Here is a 5,880-nt window from a genome sequence, read left to right on the forward strand (position 1 = left end):
CTGCGCGGCGGGGCCCGGCGCGGCCGATGAAGAGCGATGGCGGTGGCGCTCCCTTCTGTGACTCTCCCGCACCAGCAATATGGCGTCAATAACAACGCCGCCGATTCAAAAAGCAGCCTACGCCACTGCGCCTGCGCGGCCGGGGCGGTGGCCGCCGCGCAGCCTCATGGGACTTGGGGTTTTCTGGTTCCGCAAGAAGGCGCCTCGGACGGACGGACGGACTACAAATCCCGGCGGCTCCCGCGCGCTGTCGCCCCGACTTCCGGGGTAGCGTTTAAATCCCCAGCGAGGCTGCGGGGTGCGGGTGAAAGGACTGGAGAGCGGGGGGAGGGGTTGTCTCCTTGGGCAGTGGCGCAGCGGGCGGGCGGGGCTCGGCCCCGGGGGAGGCACAGCCTGGGTAGGGGCTGGGGCCCGGCCTGGCCATAGCCCCTTGCACACACATACCATCAGGAGTGGGTGGGCCAACAGACCCCCTAGTTGGCACAGCCCTAATAATAGTAATAAAATTGTTGTTAATAATGATAAATATAATATGTAAGTATAATACACAATGTATAACATAATGATTATACAAAGTTAATCATAACAATATTGCAGACAGCAGCGTGGCATTGCAGCCCTTGTGGATTTAAATCTCTCTGGTGCCCCAATGCCCTCATGGATTTAAATCTTCCTCAGAGTCCCAATGCCCTTGTGGATTTAAATCCCCCCTGCCCCACCCTGTTTTATGCCTGCTCTGTCCGTGGGCAGGCTGCTTCCGGGACCCAGTCCCTCTGGGACACAAAAGCTATGGCCAGTTTGGTGTCTGCAGCAGCAGGCCTCTGGACAATTTCTGGGACTCAACACAAGTGAAGGGCTGGTCTGCCGCGGGAAAAGGCCTGGCTAGGAGTGTTGCACCCTGCAGCTGATCCAGTGGTGCTCTCACCAGGGAGCTTTGTTCTTGCCGGGAAGACACCAGGCCTTCTGCTTCCTGAGCATCCAAAGCAAAAAAATAGAGAAAAAAGAAAAAGACAGTGGGTACTTAGCTGTCTAAGGTCAATAGTCTTATTTCACTATGGCTGAGAGAGAGAATGGAGGCATGCTAGCCTATGTCCTTGGGAAATTAGCAAGGCTTTCAGAGATGGAAAAGCATTCCTAACAGCAATGACTTGGGTCTAGATTTTATCAGGTTTTTTTAAAAAAAGTTTTAAACAAATAGGTTTCAAATGATGCAAATGATGAGTGGAATAAAGCTCAAGTCCTTCCAGAACCTCAGCTGCAAGTGACTTTTAGTTATGCAGGCCGAGGTTACGTGATATCTGCACTCACCAAACCGTGGGAGGATCACAGCAATCATAATATACATCTGACCACCATGCTGACCCTGTGTTTGCGGGGTTCCTAACACCATGGGATCAGCCTTGGATGTTTTGCATACTGTAATAAAAAGAAATATTTAATAATCGGTGTTCTCTTTTACTGATTGCATGGACAAACCTATCTTTCTCTAACCATGTACAGCCAGAAAAGAATTTCTTTTTTCTGAAGACAATTTTTTTCCTGAGGCTGGCTTTGACAAATCCCACTTTTAAACCATGACGAATTCTGATTTTGTAAAACTCTCCTCAAACTGGGGTATACTTACCCCTGGGCATATATGGAAAACTTTTACAAGGTCCAGCTCCTCCTGTGGCAACTTTTATTTTACACATTAGAATAATAGTGAATAACAGTGTTCATAACAAGTGCTATACTTGCATGACCATGATAGTATACCAGTAATTATGCTCGTGTTGTGATACCAGATAATTTCCCCATTCAGACAAGCCTTCACACAGGACTTAATCAGATTAAAACTCCATAACCCAAGAATAGCAAAACATAGCTTTCTTTTGGTGATGGCTCTGAATCAGGGAAATCTTGTCATCTGTCAACATATTCTATATGTCCATCCAGTTTATGTTAGTCTACATCTATACAGAATCAAGACAGCATACTCAATCTTCCTCTAAGTTCTGAGAGACTTGTCCACATTTGGACAGCTATTTGAAGTCTCACAATAATTTATATCCTTTATTTCACATTTGGAACTATTATACCTTGTCTTTCTGAGCCATAAAAACATCTTGTCAACTGAACTAGCTCAATCCATTTCCCTGAAGACAAATCCCCACACCTTACCAGCCACATAAGACACAATTTAACTCCATTGACATAGTCTGAGGAGGGTGAAGAAATTTAGTTAAGAAAAACTAATAGAACTAAAGTGCAGCTTTTTTGGCTTATGCAGTCAGGGCTGTAGTTAGACGGAACAGCGAGCTAACTTAGCACTTTGGCTATACACAACCACACACTTGTTTTAGTTTAGCTAAAGCAATAACGTCTTTTTAAACAACCTTTAGCATCAATTTAAATTTGAAGTTATATCTTAAGCTAAACAAGTGAGATGTTGAATGTAGATAAGCCCCAAGGCAGAAAATTATCCAGTAACAGTGAATTGGTTGGTTGTAGTTTAATTATGGTGGAAAATACCTTGGAGTCGGGGCTCTGAACCACTGCTTATATTGCTGTTCTTTCGTTGGTTTGTTTGTTACAAAAAACAAATCGCATTTTAAATAATATATTACATATTTTATAGTCTTATATATTTACATGTAGAACCCACTAATTTTCTTAACACTGAGCATAGAGTTAAACAACCTGTTCAAAACTGAAGCTGCAAAATTGTGTCTTTATTAGGGCTGTACTTTAATAACAGTATGTATTGAAAAAGCTACAGTGAAGATGTAGCACAGTGTTTTAATATTGTGTGGTTTTGGAAAATGTGGGGAAATAGTGTATTGTTTTTGAACAATGGTATCTTGGTTATCAAGCACCCTGAGTGTAAATCTTCTTAGACATTATACTCTTTCCTGTGTTTCCCCAATTTTTCTTTCCTCATTCTGTTCTCCCTTTGTTCAGCTGCCTCAAACTCTACCTAATTTCCTTTCTCCTTTCTTTTTTTTCTTTTTCCTGCCCTCTTCTCATGCTCTTTGCATCCTCTGTTGGTCTAGCTTCACCTATTTCATCTCTGTGTGACTTAGCTCATTCCACACAAGGTTCACATCATCATCCTTCTACTTTAACACACTTTCTGAGGGCTGCCCACTTCAAAAGAGATGTGCTATGCTATGCTGTCTCCAGTAGCTTCACCTTCCAACCAGAGAACCTTTGAAGGGTCCAGGGACCCACACCATACAGGTGACAATACTAGGCAGTCTTTTCACTGTCTCTGGTGCACAGATTCATAACTTTCAGAATGAGTAGGCCATATATTCTAAGCCACATTGGCTGCTTCTTTCTCTGGTTTAGGTAGACTCAAGTTAGGTACTGGGTGTGTTGTTCTATGCCAAATTGCCATTAGGTACACTTTGTGATTTTTCTAGACCTACGGTTGGCAGTGTTTTCCAGCAATGGACCAAAATGACCAAGCTCAGGTTGAAGGCAGGCTGGTGCTCATACCCAGCCAGCACTGCTGCCACTTGTCCCCACTGCCCAACAATGGCACAATATAGCTGAAGTGCCAGGCTGCAGCACAATACAGCATTGCATGGGCAAAGCCCCTCACCACAGAATCCCATTGAAGCCTTCCATTGCTGAATATTGCCAAAGCCCCCACTCCATGATCTGGATCCAATGGCCCTGTGGGCCAGATCTGGTTCATGGACCAGAGGTTGCTGACCCTTTTATTAGAGAAAATACAATATATCTAATCTGGATAAAAGTAAAGTAATTGATAAGATGCCACAGGGGAAATTATCAGTTAAGATGAAAAGATGGGTTTTAGTGTAAGATTTGTCAAGTGGGTAAAGAACTGCCTGAAAGAGAAGTGAAAATGGGATCCCTAAGTATTAAAGTAATAGAAATGGGATAAAATTAAATTAAGGGAAGTTTGCCTTTCTCTAGGAGCCCCTCTACGTGGTTACATTTATGCTGCAATTAAAGTGTTAATTGTGGTATAAATGATAAGGGTGCATATTAAAATGGCAAACGAGCCATAAAAATATTTCACATTTGCCTTAAATTGAATGTATGGCATGTCCAGGGCTGCTCCAGGGCCAGGGCAAGCAAACAGTTGATTGTTAGTCCTGGCCGTGGGGTCTTGAACTGGCCCATGTGGTCCTGGGGCCAGGGCCAACAACCAGCTATAATGGTCAACTCTGGCCCAGGACTACATTGGCTCACACCAGGCTGCAGGCATCTGGCTTTCAACTAGCTAGTGCAGGGGGAGACCAGGATCATGATCCCAGCCTCCCCCTGCACCAGCAAGCAGAGGAGGCACAGTTGGCATCTGACCCCTGATCCTTAAATTGCACCTCCTGCCATGTGCAAGTGGCACTGCAGGAGGTGCAACTGTTGCAATCAAGTATCAGGTCCTATGGAGCCTTTAAATAAACATGTGCCAGGGTCCTAGGATACTACATTGATGGTATAAAAATAAAAGAATCCCTCTGCACATGGGTATGTAACTATGAATTTTGCTAAAGAGACTGGATGCAAAATAATTAGGAAGCTGTGAGTAAAGTGTTGCACTTCTGTAGCCCAGGTGCACCAGAGGGGGTATGCCCTGTCCTCTGATGACAGTAGTGGTGGTCAGGCAGGGTGCTGATAAAGGGGTCAGCAACTAGAGCAGCTTCCACCACTTTCTATAGAGCTAGACCAAAACCAAATACTTAACTATGTACAATTTATTACAAAAATAAATACAGATGCTTAATGTAAAACACAGAATATTTACAAGGCTTAACATGTAATACTATATATAATATTCCACAAGTCACATATAATACCAAATATGAACCAAATACTTTACATCCTATACAATACAATTAACACATAGGTATATTAACCTATATAACCCAAGTAACTTAACCATAGTATTTCTTTAAATCTTCACAAATAACAATACCAATATACACATTGAGACATTACAATACATAAACCATATAGACCCCCTTAAAGAATACCCCTAGCTATACAGCCCTTAACACAACAACTTCAAAATAGGAAGCGCACACAGCACTTCTCTGAGGGGTTTCCCTGTGGCCCCTCCCCTTTAGGGCCCTGGGATGTAGACACGCTCCTCCCGCAATGCAGGATGGAGGCGGCAGAACCTTCTCACCTGCGTCAGCCCCTGTGGGGCCTGCTTTCCCAGTAACTCACGCTTTCTCTCTGGAGAAGTCAAGGCTCATCCCCGGGTGGCCAATCCCTCAAGAGCCTCTCCCTAGCAACGCCTTCGGCTCTTCTTGACGGCCTGGCACCCTGCACTGGGCACCCAGGGCTCTCTGTCTCTCATGGGAGCCAAGCCCTTGCAAGCTCTGACTGCCCAGTCTCACACAGGGGTTTTCCCCTTTCCTGGGCCCTGGTCTGGGCACTAGGGCTCTTTTAGTTAAAAGTGGAGCTACACTGCGTGGCTCCGGTCACTTGGCTTAGGGCTGGGGCTAACATGAGCAGCTGCAAGCTGCTTCCAAAGCAGTTCTCTGTGCGCCAACCTGCGCACTGGGTGAGTCCCGAGCAGCCATGAGCTGCTCCCAGGGCTACCTCTCCCTGTACCAACCTCCACACTGTGCAGGGCCTGAGCAGCCTCAAGATGCTCCCAGGGCCAGCTCTCCATGTGCCGATCTGCACACCGACTGCCCAGCTGCTTGCTGGATTCGCAGGCTCATAGTTTCATAGTTTCTAGGATCAGAAGGGACCTGAGCAGATCATCGAGTCTGACCCCCTGCCATGGCAGGAAAGAGTACTGGGGTCAAACAACCCCAGCAAGGTGTACATCTAGCCTCCTCTTAAAGACCCCGAAGGTAGGAGCCAGCACCACTTCTCTTGGAAGCTGGTTCCAGATCCTAGTCGCCTTCACTGTGA

This window comes from Crocodylus porosus, unplaced genomic scaffold (genome assembly GCF_001723895.1).
Source record: "Crocodylus porosus isolate Cpor-Errol unplaced genomic scaffold, CroPor_comp1, whole genome shotgun sequence".
Lineage (NCBI taxonomy): Eukaryota > Metazoa > Chordata > Crocodylia > Crocodylidae > Crocodylus > Crocodylus porosus.